The 21,611-nt window shown below is 45.1% G+C and overlaps 1 protein-coding gene across 2 annotated transcripts in view; it reads left to right on the forward strand.

The window, feature by feature from the left end:
• The window catches only part of TMEM132C (transmembrane protein 132C), a gene marked incomplete at both ends in the record, with an annotated part of 163,762 nt that overhangs the window by 54,697 nt on the left and 87,454 nt on the right, over nt 1–21,611 (forward strand). The gene's annotated exons all lie outside the window — the stretch shown is intronic.

Below are 21,611 nucleotides of genomic sequence, written 5' to 3' on the forward strand. Positions count from 1 at the left end.
TAGGAGAGCTCTGTAGGGAGGGTTTAACTATCCACTTGCAGTTAGGCAGTGTTTGTCTTTGGCAGCACATTTGTCCTTTAAATAAAGCCCAAGGTGTTTGATATTGCTGCTGCCTGTAAGGGACTATTAGAAGTGAGTGCCATTATTTTGGACAGGAGTGGGAACACAGGAACTGCCTTACTGGGTCAGATCACTTCCCTTTTATTTTCATTTTTAGCCGTTTCCCTACCGATCAGATGAAAATCCTTTGAGGATGACAAAGACTGGGAAACTTGTTAATCACTGAAAAATTTGATGTATCTTTTTTTAACTTGTTACCAGGCTTTAAATTCAGTGGAAATTTCCACGGTGATAAGCAACAATTGCTCTCTAAAGCCTCAGGGAATCAGTTTCCCAAAAGATTCTGCACATGAAAGAATTTATTTCTAAGGCTTATATGAATTAGATTAATACATAGTTGACAACCACCGAGGAGAATAGCCTTTAGAACAGGAAGTGTCGCTTGGCAGATAAAAGGCTTTTATTTGAAAAAAGGGGGATTTTAGTCATCCCAGAACCGTTGTGGTGTTTGCAGCTTTGGTTAAATTGGCGAGATAATCTCCCAGACACCTGTTTACTGAGTGAAACCTCTGTGCTAGAAGTATTTTCTATGTTGTTACTTCCCTTCTATTGAAAATCCCTTTACACAAAATAGTAGAAACAGAATACTTTTGCACGGAACAAACATAGCTGTGGTGAAAGAAGAAATCCAGAGGCAGTGAACTGGGTGTTTGTTGGGTGAATGGGAGTGGGGATCACTCTCTGGAGGTCCTTTCTTTATTCTCCTGAAAAGCGAGTGGAAGAGAAATCTGGGGCTGTATTTCTTTGCTCAGAAATGAGTCTGGCTGAGGGGTGCAGGAGGCAGAGATGGGAACGTGGGATGTTGGCAGTTGCCTGTGGGACTTGCTGTCATGGACACAGAGGGTTGGCTTTAGTTTTGGGATCATTTGTCTGGAATGCACAGGCTGACACAGGTTGGTTCTGGGGCTGCAAAAGGATTGTTTGTGAGACTGAGCTGCGAGGAGACCTCGCCAGCACTTTGTGTGGAGTTCAGAGTCACACACACTGGGGCAGTACAGAATGCAGAAGATGGGAAAGCTCAAACTGAAGGCATCAGCAGAGGGCTGGTGAAAGGCTGGCAAAGCCAAGTGGACCTTCCCATTCTGTGGTGGGAATCTGATGTCTTCAGTGCGACTCCTGAGGTGTGGAAGGGGTGGGGTGTGAGCCAGGAACCCGTGGAGTGTCTGTGTCTGGAAAGAGAGCCCAGAGAGCAGAGCAGCCAGGGAATAGCAGTGCATATGCTGGGGCTGCCTGGGGGCCCCCTTAACCTTCTCTGTGGCCATTTGCCTGCCTGGAGAGAGCTGTGTGCTCTCATCCTCCTGGGTTCCCAGCAGAGCAAGCCCTACATCCTATGACATGCACTCACATTTAATCATCCTAAAGAAAAACACACCACACATTATCCCCGGGCACAGAGGGCTTGTTTATTTTCTGCTCCTTGTATATTATTCATTGAGGTATTGCAACATGCAGAGCTGAAGCAAACAGCATGTGATCATTGCTTGGGGGGTGGGAAATAATAGCCACAAATCTTCTCTGGCACAAGGGAAGCAGACTGGTCTAAATGACCTCATAGCCACAAATCATGGCAATTGAAAGTGTGGTCTTAAATTGTGTCTTCATTCAGAATCCTGGTGCTGTACCTGTGAATTTATCCATGTTCTTAAATTGTGTCTTCATTCAGCATCCTGGTGAATTTATCCATGTTCCTAAATTGTGTCTTTATTCAGCATCCTGGTGTTGTACCTGTGAATTTATCCATGTTCTTAAATTGTGTCTTCATTCAGCATCCTGGTGCTGTACCTGTGAATTTGTCCATGTTCTGAAATTGTGTCTTCATTCAGCATCCTGGTGCTGTACCTGTGAATTTGTCCATGTTCTTAAGTTGTGTCTTCATTCAGCATCCTGGTGCTGTACCTGTGAATTTTTCAGCCCAGGAGCACCAGTAAAGTCCAGGAGGATGGCTGCTGTGGCAGGGGGTGAGGTGGGCTGTGCAGGGCAGTGCATTCATGCCATAGGAACACCATGTGGATAAACGCAGCTCCTCCTTCCTGGCACCCAGTGAGCACAGGACTGTGGTGGGAGCAGTCCAAACCATCCTGAGAGGTTGTAGGTCCTGTTCCTGTCCTGCTGTGTCACCTCTGGTAGGTCTTTACAGGCATTTTCTATCTGCAAAACCAGAAAATGCAAACAGTTGGTCAGCATCACCCTTGGGAGTGCTCAGCCCTTTTACTGCAGGACTTTGATTTCCTCTCACGGAAGGGGTTTCAGGTTTGCCTTATGTTATCAACAACAATATGAATGGGAAAATCTTGATAAAAGAGCTGAAGGAATAGAGAAGGGGGAGGAAAATATTGCCCTGCTTTCCTACCGCTGGATTTCTGGGCTCCCAAAAGTGAGATGAATTACACTTGCTGCTGCTGGTACAGTAACAAAAATTACTGTTACCTCTAGCAGTTGGTAAAGTATGAATGGAAGGGAAGAACATAAAAAAACCCAGCAATTTTTAAGATGAAGATCATTGAGGTCTTGTGTCTTTCCCAGAGCTGCCACAAATTGTTACCACTGGCTTTGGCAGAGCTAGCAGGACTGATTGTCACCTCTCCAAGCGCGGTTACGCTCTTCTCTAATGTGAGTCATCATTTTGGGCGTCTTGTCTGTGAGGATTAGAAAGCAAAATCCTTAGGGCACGACCCTGTTCTTGACTGCTTTCCTGAACCCTCCCACCCAGCAGGCTGCAGAAAAGGGAAAGCATCATAACCAAATGAAAAGAAGGTATTCTTGTGGGGATGACTTCCAGGAGTTCCACATGACTGGATGCGATGCTGGGGCGCTCGAAGGTGAGGAGGAGGCTGGGGAGGGGTGAGCTGAAGGCACCAGGCAGTTCTGGAAAGGTTGTCCAGAGTGCACTGCTGTTTGTTCTGGAGCTCGAAATACTCCTCCAGGTAGTCACCATGACGGGATCCTGCCAGCTGTTTGGATGCCAGGTGGTGCCACGTGTGCCTGGGCAGAGCTCTGCACAGCACAGGGCCGAGCAGAGGGGTGGCAGCAAATCAGCTCTCACCCTCTGCAAGGTGCTGAACCAGCAGATAACCTGATTTACAGGAGCTATTGAGCAGGAGAAGGGAAGAGAAAGGGGATGAAGTTGTTACATCCTGGTTGGAGAAAAGAGGTGGAACACAGGAGTGGCTTTTTCTTCCCTTCAGGCTTCTTATTAGAGATTTTGCAGTGCAGCTCGCTGCACCTGGAGGGATGGAGGGTGTAATCAGTGTCCAGCAAACAAATCAACCCAACACAATGGATAATTAGGAGTAATAATAAATCTACAAATTGGATAAGGATAAATGCAGTGAGGAAAGCTATTAAACCCATGAGCTGGGACAGCTTTTACATTTCAGTGCCTAATGAGTATTGACAGCAGGGCTGTGTTGGGTGGTGCTGGCAACAGCTGAAGGACCTGGAGGAGGATGCACGTGGGGAGCAGCACCAGAGGTAGAAGAGGTTGTTATGGTCATAATATCTATGAAAGTGTTGGGAATCTCAGTATAAAAAGCCATTTTGGAGGAACTGGTAATGAAAAAGGGGCATCTTCAACACTAACTCTGCCTGTTCTGCATGAAGGACTTGTTTGAGGCTCCCTGGGGAATAAACCTCTCCCAGGAGCTTGGCACTGCCCTCAGCTGCACCTAAAATAACCAACAATAGTAACGTTTTCAAGCAGTTACTGTTTGCTTTTAGATAGTGACATCTTACCATATGATGAAATAGATTTACTACCCTGAAATCTGTACTTAATTGTTGGTTCATTAGTTCTTGACACTGCAGCGTGGTGGCATCAGGCAAACACAAGTGACAAGTGACAAGTCAAAGGTATCAAAACATGCAAACCTAAACCAGAGCTGGAGTCACTCTAAGGTTTGTGTTAACCCAGATTTTGGGATGCCTTATCCCAAGGATCTATTTTCCATGGTAAATGGAATGCAGTTTTTCAGCTCTGAGGTGAAGGGTGCTTTTTTTTCTTTTTTTTTTTTTTTTGGCTCTGATTCATATTTAAAACCAGCAGAGCTTGGAGTGAAATGAAGAGAGACAGAAGAGTTTGGTGGGATGCTCTTCTGGGCGTACACGTCCCTCTTCAAATGGCAAGAATTGCAACAAAGCATTTTACATGTCCTGTGCAGCTTTGCATTGCTTAAATATTTCAGAGTCATTTCACTGCACAAAAGCATTTCAGGTGACATCTGAAGGGAGAGGAGTTAGAATCTCATTATTTCAGGGTGTATTTTAATTGGAAAATGGAGTTGTTTCATGGCATTGATAGGGCCCCTAAAGCCAGGTACTAGTCCAGAGCTGCTCTGCAAAAATGCCCAGAGATGTGAATTATGACTTGAAGGGGTTTTATGTATTTCATTGACAGAGGTTTATATACTTCACTGTCTGGTGTTCAGCCTTGTGGAACTTTAAATCTTAACTGATTTTTTTTTTGTTTGTTTTATTTTCCCTTCTGTAGAATGATTAGTAACAATTCAGCTACACATCCACAGTGGAGCAGATTATTGGAAGAGAAGTACCCTGGGGGATTATGGTTTTAGCAAGTGCTGAGGTACAGCAGCACCTTGCAAGTGCTTTGTTGAGGTTTCTCCCAAGTAGATTCATTGCAGCGGTGCCATCAGCTTGGATGTTCTGCTCCAGTAAGCAATGGGGGCAGTCTGCTGGAGCACTCCTAATTACCATTTACTAGGGAAGTGACACACTAAAGGGGGAATATTTCCCAGTGTAGCTTTAAAAAGCATTTGTGAGTAAAAAATCCTTCTTCAAAGAAGGGAATGTGTTAATTCTATTTTGAGAGAGTGGCATGCGCTCCAGTGTAATTTCATTAGCCCTTAGCAGGCACTTTTCAGGGACATCGGTGTCACACCAGAGGCAGCTGGGTCCTCCAAACTAATGACTCGTTCTCAGAACTGCTAAGCTGGGAGAGGATGTCCTTTAAACATCTGACAAAGGTGCTTCTCACCAGAGCAGGGGAAGCAGGGAAGGGCTCACTGTGGTAGCAGCAGTCTGGTTTAATAAAGTTTGAAAAAGAACTAATTATTAACTTGAAATTGAAGCTACCTAGAAAAGAGAAAACAGGCACTCTCCCCCGACTCTTTAAATCCCTCTGAAAAACTGTGGTGCCTGAGAAACCTTTTGAACAATTCTCTAACGAAATGTACTCGTTACCACTGAGAATAACCTATGGATTTATTGTTAGAAGGCTGATTCTGTGTTCTGTGCTTTGGAAACCATTTGCTGGTTGGCCAGGTTGGTGAAGCACAGCTCTGCAGCCAGGAGGAGACTCCAGACCCTGCTGGGATCGGGAGCTGAGCAGGGAGGCTCAGGGCTGCTGAAGTCCGTGGAGAGGCCAGGTGAGAGCCTCCCTTCTGAGAACATCCCCTGCACACCTCGGCCAGCTCCTGCTCGGTGGAATTCTGTCACACAGACGGGGCAAGGATTCCCTAAACTGGCGGGGCAGCACTTGCAGAATGCTCTTGGTCTTGTGGAGGCAGGTGTTCCCTAAGTGTGAGGGCTGGGGGTTCTCTGGGCCGGCTCCAGGGCTATCTCCATGGAACTGTAAACAAACCTGAACTACACATCAATATTTATGTATAAATGTATATATGCACTAATATGTATAAATACATATACACTATATACAACTATATATGAATTCATACAACTATACATAAATATAGAAATAAATACATATATAAACGTGGTGTGTATATATATATATATACACACTATATATAAATAGATATCGTGAATACATGTATATTTATAAATATATTCTCTGAGCTGGGTCCCAGGCTATCTCCATGGAACTGTAAACAAACCTGAACTATATATAGACATATATAAAAATTTATATATTTATATATAAATAGTTATGTATAGTTATATATATAGTTAGTATATATAATAGTATATATAGTTATGTATATATAACTATATATACATAAATATAGATAACAGTACATAAATAAATGTACATAACTATACATAAATATATAAATAAATACAAATATAAACATAGTGTAGATATGTGTATATATACACACGTGTACCTATATTGTGTGTGTATATATGTACACACGTGTACCTATATTGTGTGGGTGCATATGTACACATATACCTGTATTGTGTGTGTATATATGTACACACGTGTACCTATATTGTGTGGGTGCATATATACACATATACCTATATTGTGTGTGTATATATATATACACACACACAATATAAAATGGATTTGGACTCTTGCACTTCAGACTTGTGTTTGCAAACTTTTCCTGCTGTGTTGATTGGAGGAGTGGAAGAAATGGATGGGGGCCGTTGCAGAAAATCCGAGTTCTGGCTGCTTGTGCGGGAGGCAGGGCTGCCTTCTCTCCTGGCAGAAGGAATTCCCACCGAGGTGTGCTGGTAAATCCCGCGGTGTGCCTTGCCGTGCCCTCCAGCTGTGCCACCGCTGGCTGCCCCAGCTCCGGGAGCCCTGCTCGGCTGCCTGCAGAGGGACCAGGCACCGCTGCTAATTCCTGTTTTCACTGTTAGCCGCTTGTGTGGCTCGAGTTACGAGCGTTAATTAAATCCTTGGTTCCCTGCCTAATTAGTGACAATGGTGGCTCGTTATGAGATCACACGGCGTAAACCCCAACCCTCCCGAGCCGGCGGTGCGGAGGGAAATCCCGCTCCGCTGGGAGCTGGCGGCTGTCTGAAGCAGGGCTGTGATCCCCTGCGTTAGGGGATCCCCTGGGAATCCTCAGGGTGATTATCTGCCAAGCTGTCGGCTTCCAGGGCCGCTGGGAGCAGGGAAGCTGTGAGCCTGTGGGACACGAGCATCCCTGAGGAGAACCCAGGCTTTGGACCCTCCTGCTAAAGCTGCAGGGGCAGGAGGGACTTGCTGGAGTCGTGCTGGGGGGACACCAGCAGCCCCAGCTCCCATCTGGCAGGGAGGAGGATTTGGGGTGCAAGGATGAATGGGGGTGATCCAGGAGTGCCGGCAGAACTGTAAAATCTGATGGGCTTGTTGTGTTATTGGTGCTCGTGGGGCTCGTTATTTAAGACAGGGAGTGTCAGATTGATTGAAGTTTCTGTTCTGGCAGAAGGCTGCTCCTCACTCCTGACAGCACAGGCACCAAGAAATCACATAGTGTTTATATTCTTGTGGCACTTCGCAGCTAAAACTCCCACAAAAGGCACCAGGATCTTGGGGAGAGTTAATTTCTACAGAATGCTGAGTTTTCCTGTGAATTATGGAATGCTTGACTCCAAGTTTTGCCACCATTTCCTCTGGGACCACCTCGGGTGTGTTTCTTGGAAATCCCACCTGCCCAGGTGCGCTGTCTCTGGAGGGAGGTGTGTGTTGTTGTGTTTAGTATTCTCTAGGAAAGCAAATTGCATTTCTACAGACTTTGGATACACAGAAAAGCTGATTAATTCATAGCTGAGACTGGGTTAAAAGGAAATTCAGCAATTTTTTTTGTTTGTTAGCCTGGTTCCTGGTATGTTACAAAGTGTCTGTATTAGCATTGCTGCCAGGGGGTTAATTTACACTAACAGCCTAATCATCTCCAGTGACACCGTGTTAGGTTTTCATATTGCTGCTGAGATCAGCAAGGCTGGGGAGAGGAGGGCTTGAGAAACAGCGCGGATGTTGGGAGAAAAGAAAAATGGGGGGAAGCACTTCAGACATAGCCCTCTGCATTTTCAGCTGTCAGGCTGCTTAAAAGAATCTCTTTTTCATACAAGCTCTGGCTCTCAGATGTAACCCTTCACTTCCAAAGTGCCACCAGAGCGAGCTCTTTGTACAAGACAGACAGGCTCATTAAGGGGAATATGTGGCACTTTCCAAAATGCAGAGCTTGCTTCCTCAACCTCCCTGATTAGCTGTTACCCAGAACACATAAATAGTTGTGGGTCATGAATCACAGCTTGGTTTTGCAGATAAAAGAGTGTCTGACAGACCAGACCATGAAGTCATGCTTAATCTTTCATTCACCCCAGGAGTGCTGGGGAAGGAGTTCAGCCCTACAGGTGATCACTGAGGCAAAGACATGACTGAGCAGCCTGAGGGATTCCTTCTTTGCCATATTGGACACGTGTGGGTCCTGCTTTGAGGATCTATGGGTGGCATGGCTGCTCACTCAGGGCTGTAAGCTTTGCTGTGGCTTTTAAGAAATGAGGTGCTGTGATGGTAATTGCTGGAGTCACCGAGTCACTCGCTGTGCCTGCTCTCTGCAGGTCCTACGGATGCCACCAGTAGCAACAAAAATATTGTTCTGCTTGAGGTTATGTCTGGCTTAGAAAAAGCTCTGATTGCATTGAGAATTCTTCCTATGGAAAGGAAGCACCAGCCCTCAGCAGGAGCCTGTCACTTAGGAACGGGCCCAGATTCAGTCCTGTGGAAAGTAATGAGGATATTCACAGGCTTTAGGCTACTTTTTATTCCTCTGGATTCCAGACATCCATGACAGGCCACATTAGCAGCAGCCTCTGATTTTCCCTTCTATAGCAGCCTGATTACAGTTTTCCAGTAGAAAGGAATGACAAAACCATTTTTTTGGTGTGTACTTAGTCACTGCTGGTTGTGTGATGGTGACTGTGGACAATGTACCCTTGTAATATTGGGTTTGAGGCAGAAGTTGATAAAAGGCTGGTTTTAAAGCTGTGATGCATTTGTGAAGAGAACAGAGCAGAGGCTCAGGGCAAACACAAGAAAGAGCAGGCAGCGTGTCACAAGCCAGCTGTGGGGACAGGAGTGTCACAGCCCTGCAGGTGACATCCCAGCAGTGCTCAGAGAGGTGGCTTTGGGTCCTTGAGACGGGACTTTGGTTTGTGGGGGGCTCCTGCTGTCATCAGGATCCACGAGAGGTGATTGCAGGTGGAAGGAGTCTCACGAGGGAAGCCCCAGGACCTTGGGGCTCAGGTCCCTCGGGGCTGGGCTGGGTGGCACTGTCACCCCAGGGGCTCCCCAGTGCCTGTCCTGGTGCTGTCAGTGCCCCAAACCAGCCTGTTCAGAGCCCTGTTCAGCCAGGCTGTTGCAGGTGGCAGCCCAGCCTGGGCACAGCCCGTGAGGATGATGTGTAACCTCCCTTCTCCAGACTCAAGGGTACTGCTGAAGAATTTTTCTCTTATCTATCTGAGACAATGCTACTGTAATTTGTAATGAGCAGAAATATTGAGAGAGCTGAATGAAGATTTTATCAGCTGGTTGTAGATAGTGACAGCTGGTTAATGTTAATATCTTCTGAAAGATCTTGAAAGAAATCTTGAATAGTTGTGCAGAAATTAATATGCCTCATCCCTCTTTGTGTAACTGAAGTGGGGCTGTGCTGTCATCTCCAGCCTGCATTCTTTAATTTTCATAGCAAGGGCTGATGGGCTCTCTGTCCATTGCTATGGTAACTGCTGCTTTATTTCTTACTCCAAGAAAACATTGACATAAACCCCACCACAACGTGTCCTTTTTATTCACTGTGCACACCTAGTGGATGCCAGAGCTGTGCAAATGTGTCCTGACTGTGCTGGGTGGAGAGCAGTAACCTGCAGGGCTGCTGCCCTGGTGTGTAACTGGTGTCACCTTTCAGCACACACCGAATTTTATGTCAGCTACTTCAGCTCTGCTTTTATTCCTGTCCATGTTTAATTAGATTTCAGACACTTCAGGGTGGAAACAGTCCCTGGCTGGGTGTTGGGAAGTGCTGTGGGGGAATGGGATCTAACAGCAGATGAGGCATGTGAACTTTGCTTTTGCTCTTAAACAGCTCCATTTTGAAGTGGAATTGATCCCATGAACTTCTGGCAGGCGTTCAAAATCCCTCCCAACCTTTTTGTGAGCACTAATGAAGGGAGTAGAGGTTTTTCCCTGCATTAGTACTTCTGATTTGTTGCCTTAAAACCCCCAAATGTCTCATGAAAAGCTCTATAAAACTGCAGGAGCCCAAGTCCCTTCCACAAGGTTCTGCTACCCAGTTTGCTCCAGATTGCTGTTCCTCACATCCTCTGTGAGTGATGCAGAATAAAGTGTTCCCAGTTCCTCCCAGCACGGGCAGCTTGCTTTGAGTCCCCACACCCCTGCCAGGGACAGCTCTGAGGCCTGCCTCTTCTTGAAGGGAAAAGTTCTCCTGGAAAAAGTCCTTCTGCAAGTGTTTTCTAGGGTTTTCCCTGCTCCCTATCACAATTATCTGATAAGTGTGGCAGTTATCTTTTCATCTTAGAGTAAAAAAAATTAAAAAGAAATAATTAAAAGATCTAATAATTATCTACAAGAAGAGGCTTGCATATTCTGTATGACTTTAGCTAGAACCTCATTAAACATCTTTACACCCTCTTAGGTTCATCTCTATTACCTCTTCCAGAGGTTTCCCAGGAGGAAATGGCTCTGTCCCACCTTGCACTAACACCAAGCAGAGTTTGCTCTGACAGAGCACTTTGCTGGAGTGCTGACATTGAAGCTGCTGTGTGTGGGGAGCAGTGTTTGCAGGGCTGAGCCCCAGTTCTGCTCCTGCACAGCTCTGTGCCCCCGTGGGCAGCTCTGTAAATCTGTGCTTTCTGAAACGCCTCACCCTGCAGAGGGGAGCGTGCAGTGACCGTCCTTGGAAGGGCTCTGAGTGCTCCCCTGCTTGACAGGGGGATGCTTTAGTGCCTCTGCAGGGTTATTTTGATCCCACAGTTTGCTGTGGTTTAAATAGAGCTGATTCTGCATTGGGGGGGCTCCCTTTTCCATGCCAGTGTTGGTTTGGGGGTGTCCTGCTCTGCACAGGAGGTGTGTTAGGTAAGAGCCACCCTCTTGTTCTCATCTCCCTAAATGAGGGTGAGTCATGGGCAGATCTCAGCTGGATGCAAGAGCAATTCCTGCAGGGGGAAAGGGTTGAGGACTTCTTGTTCTGGGGAGCTGTGCTGGTTCAGAGAGGCAGCAATTGTCCTGCTGTGTAATTATATCTGCCTCCCCACATCCACTGCTGCTCGTTCCTGTTCTGTGTTCTTACCTGAGTCCTGCCTGTTCAGGGAGGAAATCTTAACAGCTTCATGGCAAAAGCAGGTGAAGCATCCACTCTGCTCCAAAAACATCCAAAAGGATGAGGAACGTTACTTTGATGATTATTTAAATGCTGGTTAATGAGCCCACTGGACTGGTTACATTTGATCTGTGACTTGCCTTTTCACCAAATACTCAGCGTGAAAGAGAAGGGGAAAAGGACACGAGGATTGTGGTAATTGAGTCTTTCCAAATGTAAGAAAATCAGTCAGTTCAATTGAAATTCACAATTGCCAGTCTGAAGCGGACTTAAGTGTTTGTTTCATGGATAACTGGTTTTACCTTTTATTTGTCTTCTCCAGAAACACAAAAAGGATAGAAAAATAAGAAACACAAAATGAGTTTAACTCAATCTGAGCATGTTCTTAGTGGCTGGAAAAAAAAAAAAAAAGAAGAAAAACCAGCTATTCTCTGTGATAGATTAGAGTTTCGTTATTCAGAGCAGAAAGAGCCATGTGTGGGAATTCATTTCAGATGGGTATTTTGGAGAAAATTGGAATCTGGATTGATTTTCATCGGAAATTCTTAAAATCTGGCCATTTATGCTTTTTAACATCTTCCTAGTGTGTTTCTAAGGCTTAAAGCACCCTTAGAGAAAAGTTTCTTGTAAGATTCCAAATGAGTGGTGCTGGCCTGGTGGGTAAAGCTGATTGTGCTTAATAGTCAGACTTCTTTTTTTTCCCAATTTTCATTTCAATTAAGTTTTTTATTCTGATACAGGTATGTTTATGCAAGTGAATAAGCTGGTTGTACTAGGACTTGAGATTTATACCTTTCCCTAAGTGTGTGGTTTAGTGTCCAAAATCCAGTGCATCCTTTTGTAGAGCCAAGTGGACTGTTGTTTTCTTGTCTGAGTTGGCTCTTCTTGCTTAATCTGGAGCTGTGCCAAAAACATGAATATTCATGACACTGTTAAACAAGATTTTTATTGAAAACAAAAAATGGATCTGAGGCTTTCATTTGTCATTCTGAACTCAGCTAGTGAAAGCCCTGTGAACAGGCACATTTATCAGGGAGCTTTTCCTGGTGTTTTCTGGGTTTTTTTGCTTATTGAGTGCAAATTTCTTAGAGACCAAGAGTATCTCACTGGGCAGCGAGCCTGCTGTTAAGGTATTTCTGTGTACAATAACAATAATGTAATAGAGATGAAATATATTAATTAAATTCTATTATTTCATATGTTGTATCAAGTAGGAAATGCTTTGACAAGTGCTGAGCCTCAGGGGAGGTGCTACAAGCAGAGGACAGATGAAGCAGAGCTAACAAAAGCCAGTGCTCCCTTGGATGGATGGATGGATGGATGGATGGATGGATGGATGGATAGATGGATGGATGGATGGGGAAAGTGAGAAGATGAGCAATCACACAGGTGTCTCTTGCAGCCTCTGGCCTGTACAAGAAATGAAATAGGTTTAGCTTTTAGATGGCACATGGAACTGATTTGAGAGGTCCCCCCCATTTATTTTGGAAGGTGAAGTTCTCATGAGGGCTGTCTGCCTGTTTCACCCTGCAGAGCAGTCTGGCTAGGGTGGTTTCCTTCTGTGTATGTTGTCTATGCACAAAAGGAAGAACAGTATCCAGAGATTAGTGGGAATTATTTATATTCTCATTCAGTCCAGTGTGGGGCTTTGACAGCCTGTTGCCCAGCATGTTAGGTGGGGTGCTGTTCATTTCTAAACTATCGGGAATGTTGTACAAGTTGTGCAGGCTGCAGTAGAACGAGGGTTTTTTCAGATATCTTAAACAGTTCTCCTCTGAGCTAGAGGAGGAAGGCAAGAGCTAATTCCACCCAAATTGCTTTGGGGTAAAAAGGGCATCAAGGAGTGCAAGAATGGAGAACATAAAAGGGCAGGAGATGACAGGCAGTTCCCCAGTGAATCCTGATCTCCTCTGCCCTGAGGTGTCTGGCCCCTGGGTTATTTTTCCCCAGCTGCAGTGATGGCAGGGCAGGAGCCAGAGTTTGCCTGCAGGACCATTGCACAGGTTGGGGCATCCCTGGAGAAGCTGTGGCCAAGGAAGGAGGGTTCTCAAGGTCTGGAAAGCAGGGGGGCTCTCAGGGTAGAGTTGTGGGAAAGAATTGCTGTAACAACAAACTATTTGCTCTTAAAGAGGGGAAAGTATGTAACACCATCAAAGGGGGACAAGGATTCAAAGGGAAACACATGTCTGAAGCATACGGGTCAAGTTTATTTGAAAGGAAAATTTGTTTGCTTTTGATTCTTTATAACATTTCCCATAGAGACTAGCAAATATAGCTGCCACATTTTTGGCAAAGGGTGTCTTATCCTAAACCTGAAACACTTAAACACACATACTTACATAAATATGGTCTCTATTAGTTTCAGCTGTGGGATTTCTAATTCCTGCCTTTTGTAGTTTTTGGTTTTGTTGTTGTTGTTTTTCTCTGTTGGCTGTATTTGAAGCTTTAAAGGGGCTTGGTAATAAAAGTGTTGTTACTGCTCTTTTAGAAAGAGAAGGAAGGACAGGGGGATGAAGAGAAATCTGTCAGGGGTTCTGGTGTCAGGAGCAAGGGTGAGCAGGAGGGGGACACTGGTGATGGCCTGTCCTGTAAAACCTTCCTGTGGGGTGCCTGAAACCACCCAAGGTTTGTAATTATTGAAAGTGGTTATTAAAAAAGTGGTTGGCTCCTACAGGAAGCATGTGGGTAGCTGTAACTCAGGAATCCTCTCTGGCTATGCTTTCCAAAAAAATATCCATTAGCAGAGATGGAGTTTGAAGCAGGAATAGGGTGAAGTCAAATCAGCCCCTAATCACTGAACCCTTCTGGTCCCAGAGCCTTCCCTGGGCTGGAATAAAGCACTTTTTCATTTTCCTTTTTGCCCCAAATGGTGCTTCCAATCCCCCACCACTCTCTTTGATTCAATTCTCTTTGTTTATTTTTAAATAAACATATGGCACACTCATCTCTCACCCAGGCAGAGAGCTCTCATCGATGTCAGTGGGAGCTTCACCACCTTCAGGATGGGAGTGGGGATCAATGAAGGAGCTCCTGGCCAGGCTGGAAAGCAAACAATGCAGTGAGACCTAATCAGGTTAAGTGCATTTCAGACACCCGTGGGGGCTGTCACCAAGGGCTGGCAGCCAGCAGGATTGATGGGGACCTTTCAGAGCCTTGGAGCAGGAGGGGGGCACGCTGGGGCAGGGCTGCAGGGCCCCGTTCTGCTCCCTGTGCTGCTGAAGTCAGTGTGTGTGTGCAGACACACAGCTGGGTGTGCCAGGGCTGGCAGTGCCAGCCCCTGAGCTGTGTGCACAGGGCTGCTCCCTGCCCTGCAGACAGGTCCCCTTGGTCACAGAGTCACAGACTGGGGTGCAAAGGGCTGCAGAGCTCCCCCACTCCAGCCCCTGGCACAGGGACACCTTCTGCTGGCCTGGCTGCTCTCAGCGTGCTGCCCAGCCCCTGGGACTGGCTTTAGGCTGGGATTAGGGCTTAGGGGCACAGCTCTTGCCTTCCCCCCCATGCAGGTGCTGCTCTTGCCTTTTCATGCACCTTGCAGCACTTCTAACAGCTGGAACAAGAGGCAGCAGTGACAAACACGGGGACAATTGCCAGGCTTTGTTTGGCTTTGTTTCCTTTCTCTCTCCAGCCCAAAAACCAGGGAGGGGAGAGGAGGAGCAGGGGATTTGGCTGTTGGCCAGTTTGCATCCCCAGGCATCTGCCCTGAGGATGGATGGCTGCAGAATTCTGAGCAGGAGGTGCCAGGGCAGCTCTCAGGGCACTGCCTGGCCAGCTCTGCCCTGCCCCAGGTGAGGAACTGCCTGAATCCCCCTTCTGACTCCCCACAGTGCCTGGGTCTCAGGTATTCAATGACTCTTAATCAAGTTAAACCAGGCATGGGGCTGTGCTGTGTGTCCTGAAGTCTAATTTTGTTATTTTTCAGGGCTATATCTGTGATTTTGGGTGACTGATAAGGCAGTAAATATGCACAGATTGTGTTTTACACACATTGAGATAAAAATCTCTTCCACTGCTGGGCTTCTTTACCCAGAAGGAATATGTTCTTGAAATATTTCTTCACAGCTAAACTCAAGCTGAAGGATTCATCTGCCACAGAGGCAATCTTTGTGAGCAGACCTGGTTTTTTGTTTGGAACTTGGTGGGTGCTGGACTTTGGTTCTCAAACCTTGAAGTCTCCGGAGCTCTGAGTCCCAAATGGCTCAGGTATTTCTGTGCTGGAGATTTTCATTACACTGAATAATAGAATCAGGAGTGAATCCACTCTTTGGGTTGCTTACAGTTGGGTCTCATCTTCATTCACTTCAGATGCATCTTGATGTCAGAGCAATCATAATTTCATCTTGTCAGTGTTGGGTTTTGGCCTTAGAGCTGAGGATGAATTTAAGAAAATTAATTCCTGCCAACACAGGGATAGTAAGAGATTCTGAGCTACCTCTAGGAGTGAGGGTGAAGAGGGTGAAACATTCTAATGAGCCTTTTGTAGTGGTCTGACTTCTCTCCAGAAGTCAGATTGCTTGGGAAATACAATCTCCATAATAATTTAAAATCTGTCAGACTCCCTTCCCAGTCTTGTTCTGAGTGTGTTACACAGCAAACCTGAAGGATGATCTTTTTTAAGGACAGTCCAAGATAAAAATAGTATCTTTCTCACCGAAATGGGTGAAAGAGTTTTCACAGACCCTGCCAACAGTGTTCCTGGCTCAGAGCATTTCTATTTATCCTGCTCTTCTAAAAGCACTGAATTCACTTTCAAGTTTGAAAGCATTTTTAAAAAAAACATAAATTGGAGATCCAAATTTGATGGTGAACTTGAAAGATCCAGCAGGCATTAAAGTTCCATCTCGTATTTGAGTTGTTCTCAGCATCGAGCACCGAGATGCCAAATTCTGGGATGCTGGCAGTGCTCCCGTGTGCCTAGCAAAGCAATCCCATCACAATTAATGTGGGGAGCCTTTCTGGGTAGGAAAATATTTATGGGATCTGCAGAGCCCACTAAATGAACCGGAGTGTGAGAGCTCTGCCAAGCTGGGCTGTGCAGATTAAGGACATATGGCTGCTGCTGGCACCATCCGGGAAGGCTGGCTCCTGCCTTGTCTCCCTGCCATCCCTCCTGCTCCAGGTGCCACTCCCAGGACCCGGAGGGACCAGCAGGAGCTGCTGGGGCCCCTCCCCGTTATCCCTGGCTGGGGTCTCTGTACAGATCTGAGCAGGACGGGACTGCTGGCAGCGTGCCTGGAGCTGTTGTGTTTTGCAGCATCACTCTCATTCCATGGGTGTGACAGCAGGAAGGTGCCAGCAGCTCACATCCCAGGCAGCAGACCAAGAACTTAACCTTACCACTTACTTCATCTGCTTTTTGACCAATCCCACAGAGCCAAAGCACACTGACAGTGGTTCTATCCATTCACTATAAACACAGATACCTTTGGTTAAACAATGCTTGCTTATTTCAAATACAATCCCTGCTTGTGAGCCTGAAAACACAGAGCTCCATTATGATGCTTCAAACTTCCTAATATCTCACTAGATAAACTTTCCTGCAGCTCAGGGAGTTATTCTAGCCAAGTGTTAATACACAGACCGTTGCTCCATTTATCCTGACTTTTCTACATTTTACATAATTCTTCTGCTGACCAATCTCATGGCTGCTGCTCAGCTCCAGTCACAGTTCTGCTGTCTCTGAGGCCCTTTCCCAACACCTTCTGAGTGTATGGATTCCCACACCCCTGAGCCCAGGCTGTGTTCTGAGCTCAGGTGAGCAGCTGCAGCCCAAATGAAAAGTGACACCGAGCTCTGTCAGTGCTCTCCTGTCTCCTCTCTCTGTATTATATAAGCTCCTCACACAAATAGTTTGGAGTTTCTCATTATCCCGATTTCTTGTAGAAGTTCTGCAGCCAAACCCATGTACAAATCTGCTCTAAATGTGGAATAATCCTGTGAAAATCACCATGGCAGAGAAGGGAATTTAACCCAGTATATCCAGATTAAATAAATCCTGCTGGAAAGACAATTAAAACTTCAATTTTTGTGTTGATTACTTCAATGTTTTACTTTTAAAAATCTGTCTTTAGGGGAAATAATACTGTAGAGTGCTTACATTATTTATTTTTGTTGCATGCAGAAAAGCTGGGTTAAAGGCTGCCCAAAATTACAAATGCTTGTTTATTTTTAAAAATGGTGTTTACCTCACTGGAAAGACATTGGCATTTGGGAAGGGGAAATGATGGGAGATGTAAACAGAAGCATCCTTCATTGTCAGGGCGGCTTCAGCACAGAGCCACGTTCAATCAGCACTGGCTCCTTCTCATTAAGTGGTGTCACTTAATTACAGCTCCAGGTGAAACAAAATGATTTGCAAGAACCATGTCAATTTAATTAGCATGATACAAATATAAACCTTTTGTTTTTTTCTCATTGCATAATGCATGGCCATGACCTCTTTAAGTGTATTTACTTTTATTGACATCTTAATTGGCTGCCCAGGCACGGTGCCTCTGTGCAGTGATTTTCATGGGAACAAAAGACAAATGACTCTGTCACTCACAGGAGGAACCACATCAAATCCCATTGTTGGCCCCTTCCTGCTCCTCTTCCCAAGGGGCAAAAGCATCCTTAAAAACCCTGAACAGCACAGTGAGGGAGGACATTTGTGTGTTTTAGCATGGCCTGGCAGGGCCCTCCCTGAGCACTGAGGTGGGAGGAACTGCACAGCACACCCAGAGCAGCTCTGGAGGATGCTTCAGGCCCATCTGTCTCCTTTGTGAAATCAGACACGTGTAAGGGGAATCCAAAACAGAGCAGCTTTCCCTCATCTCTGACTTTTTTACATGTTGCAGTTTGTAGATACTTCCACAAAGTCTTTTAGGATCATAAATTATCTCACACTAAATATAAATATATATGTATAACATTTATTTTTCCATTATTTAAAGCATTTTTCTTGTTCTTATCCTGGCCAGTGCAATTAGTTCCATTTGTCATTCTTAGTGGAGGGTTGATAGGTGCAGGTTCTTTTAGTTAACTAACCATGGATCAGTTTTTCAGAAGATCACCTTTGAGGTGCCTGAAGAGAGGTTGTGAGGTATCCAGACAGAATGAGTGTCCATATCTTCCTAGAACTGGGTCTTGGTTAAACTTCAGTGGGTGTTTACCTGTTGCAATACCTTTAAAAATCTGGGTAGGTCTTGGTGTGATTTGTGAGCTCAGCAAAAGGTGCTCAGAGGGAAGGAGTTGTGCATCTTGCAAAATTGCTACTGAAACAACAGTAAAAGCTCTGTAAGCTCAGAACTCAAACCTGCTTCTGTATCTTTAGCAGGATGATGAAGATAGAAAAGTCAGGCCTTTTTCTCACTCACTGAAAAAATTGCTTTCCTTCTGTGAGCAATAGGATTCTGTACCATGCCCAAATGGTCAGTGCTGCTTCTCTGCCTAGAACTAATTCTCACTTTCCTCAGAAGTCGTTTGAAAAGCTCTTGTTAAAATTTTTTAAAGTAGGAATGTGCTCTGAAATGTCGTTGCAAAAACCCACAACGCAGAAGCAAGTGGAAATTCCCAGCAGAAATGACAGATGTGGCAGAGACCAACCTGCACGTTACCACCAGTGCTTCTAATTATAGGCCAGCAAAAGAAAATTGGGAGCTGAATTTTGCCAACATTCAGCCTACAACAGTCAGTCTGTGATTAGTCAAGTCATCAAAATGTAAACAAAAATAATTCAATCATCAAAGCAGAAATCCCATCTGCGAGGGGTGTAAACACTAAGATGAAAGAGATGCTGCCTTTTAGAAGGACAGAGCAGGATCATGTGTAACTTCTGAATCCAGCAGAAAATCTCCATAAACTGTATAATGTATATGCAGAATTTCTAACCTGGCTGAAAACACAATCAGAACTTCATTTCATGGCACCATCCTGGCAACCAAAGCGTTTGGCCTGAGAATCTGATGTTTTCAGACTGGCAGAGTCTCAGCTAGAAATTAATGTGTCTAAAGACTAGTTTTGTTTCATAGAGCACAGATAATATGAAAATTTGATTAGTTCTTACTCCATCAACATAAAAGATATGAGGTATGAATATTCTATTAACATCTTCAAACTGAACAAATGGCTGTGCCTGCTCGGTTGCACGCCCTGGATTGCACAGTCACAGAGACCTCCTCTGTTTGTAACAAAGGCTGAGACATAATGCCAGCCTCAAGTATTTATCATTTTGCAATAGCACTGCTTGGACAGTTCATGGTCTACTACAGAAGCAGAAAAAAAAAAAAAAAAGAGGCTGGAGTTATAAATGAGAACAGAAAATGTAAAAAAAGTCTGAACTCTCTCTGCTTTATGATTTTCATGAATATAATGAGAGATGGGTGGGCCATTTGAATGGATAAATGATGTATGATGGAAGTACAGAGAGCATCAGGAGAGAGAGGTTTTTCATCTGAGCATTTTAAAATGTCCCATTCTTGTGATAGAGGCTGATTTTTAGGTGAAGTGCAATCTAAACCCTCAGTGTCTACAGTGGATTAAAAACTCTTTCTTGCTCCTTTTCAGAGGTAATGTTTTAGTGTCATTCTTTTATCTTCTCAAAATCCTTTCTGTAGCAGCAGTTCTAGAAACAGTTCTGCTCTTGCCTCCAATCCTATTTCCATGAAATGCTGTATGGCTCCCTCTTTCCACTAATGGAAAAAAACTCCATTGTTGTGGTGTTTATAGCTCTGGATTATTAGGAGCTGAGTTTGGCTGAAATTCTTGGCAAAATGATGTGTGCAGTGAAGAGTACAACTTTGAGGCAGCCAAAGAAATTAATATGTCAAATTTTAATTTAAGAAAGAGCTGAACAACCTCAAAATGAAACAGAGCCTTTCAATTTATGAAAAAAAAATCATTTCATCCAGTAACATTTTTTCCTGCCTTCTGGTAAATAGCAACCTCCAAAACCATTTTATGTTGACAGTAATAATTTTACCTCTGTTAGTGGTTTAGTCTGACCAGCAACCCCCAAACCAATTACTCACAAAGTTCTATTTCTGAGCTTTTCCTTTTTAATATCCTTTAAAAATGCGGGGAGTTCTTTTCAGGATTTGAAGGATCCTCCTGGGGAAGCAGCATTTCTGCTCCTGCTGATCCCACACTGCAGGAGTCTCCTGTGCTGAGGCTTTTTCCAAGTCACTTCTTGCTGCAAAGAGCTTCCAGGTGAGGGGGAAACCAGCTGTCCTTGGGTGAGAGGGACAAGATTTCCAAAATCTTCCCGAGAGTCAGCCAGGTCTGCTCATGTTGTGTTTGATGTTGAACTGGAGTGAGGATGCCCCTCTCTCCAGGGAGGATGTGCAGATGGGATTTGGCTCTGAGGTTGCTCACAGCAGAGTGTGTTTTGTGTGTTTTTGTGTGAAGGTGCTGCCATGCAAGCGCTCTGTGAGAGAATTTTCTTGATTCTTATGCGTGAAAGAAATCCAAGCGTTGTTATTTCAACACATTATGCTGGCAGAATCTCCACAAAGTTTCTCTTTGAGTCTTCAGGTTAATGTCATCTTATTTATGCGTCTTACACGTGGATTTTCTTCTTTTGGAAGGCAGGAAAAGTTTCTGCTGTTTTGTGTTGCGGCCACACTTGAGCCAGTGAGACCATCCCTTAATCACATTTCCAAACTGGCACAAAGGAGGAGGAAAAACATAATGCAGGCTTTTGGATGAGAGTCCTGAGATGGAGATGGAGCATTTCCTGGCTGCCTAATGGCTTTATTCCTTTTCAAGGAATGCTTTTATCAGCTTTGAAGGTCAGGTAGTAAAATCAGAGGTTAAGCAGTTTGGCTTTAGTTTTGGATGCAGCATTAAAAATTCCCGTTCAGGGGCTGGATTGAGCAGCACACAGTCACTTCTGCCTGCTCATGGAGCACAACTCCAGAGATTAAATCACAGAATCACAGAAGGGTTTGGGTTTGGAAGGGACCTCAGCTCCTCTCAGCTGGGACCTCTCCTTTGAAAGCCAGAAGTTCAAATTCTAAACCCACTGATAAGCAAGCAAAGCCCTAAAAATACAGCAGGGTTGTTGCTTTGCCCCTTGGATTTCTGTCCACTTAGAACTGATCAAAAGCTACAAACAGAAGTGGTTGGATTAAATCTGTGCAATTTGAGCTGCAGCTGCCTCTCGTGGGGTGCAGCTCCCTCTGTGCTCTGCTCTGCTCTCACAGGGACATCCCCAGCCCTGGGGCTGGCAGAGCTCCCTGTCCTGAGGCAGGAGCAGACCCCTTTGTTCTCTCCCCTGCACTCAGACAGGAAGGGAGGGGGTCACCTGCACCTGCCTGGACTCTGGGAGTTCAGCTGATGTTTCTGCTTTGCTGCTGAATTCTGTGTGATGACGAGTGCCTTCATCCATCGTGGCTTTCTCTGTGGCTGTGGCAGCACTGCCCTGTTTAGTGGGACTGAATCTGTTGGGGATTGTGGTGATCAGGGCCACATAAAGTCACTGCTATG

The sequence above is a fragment of the Fringilla coelebs genome, assembly GCF_963513975.1.
Source record: "Fringilla coelebs genome assembly, chromosome: 17".
Lineage (NCBI taxonomy): Eukaryota > Metazoa > Chordata > Aves > Passeriformes > Fringillidae > Fringilla > Fringilla coelebs.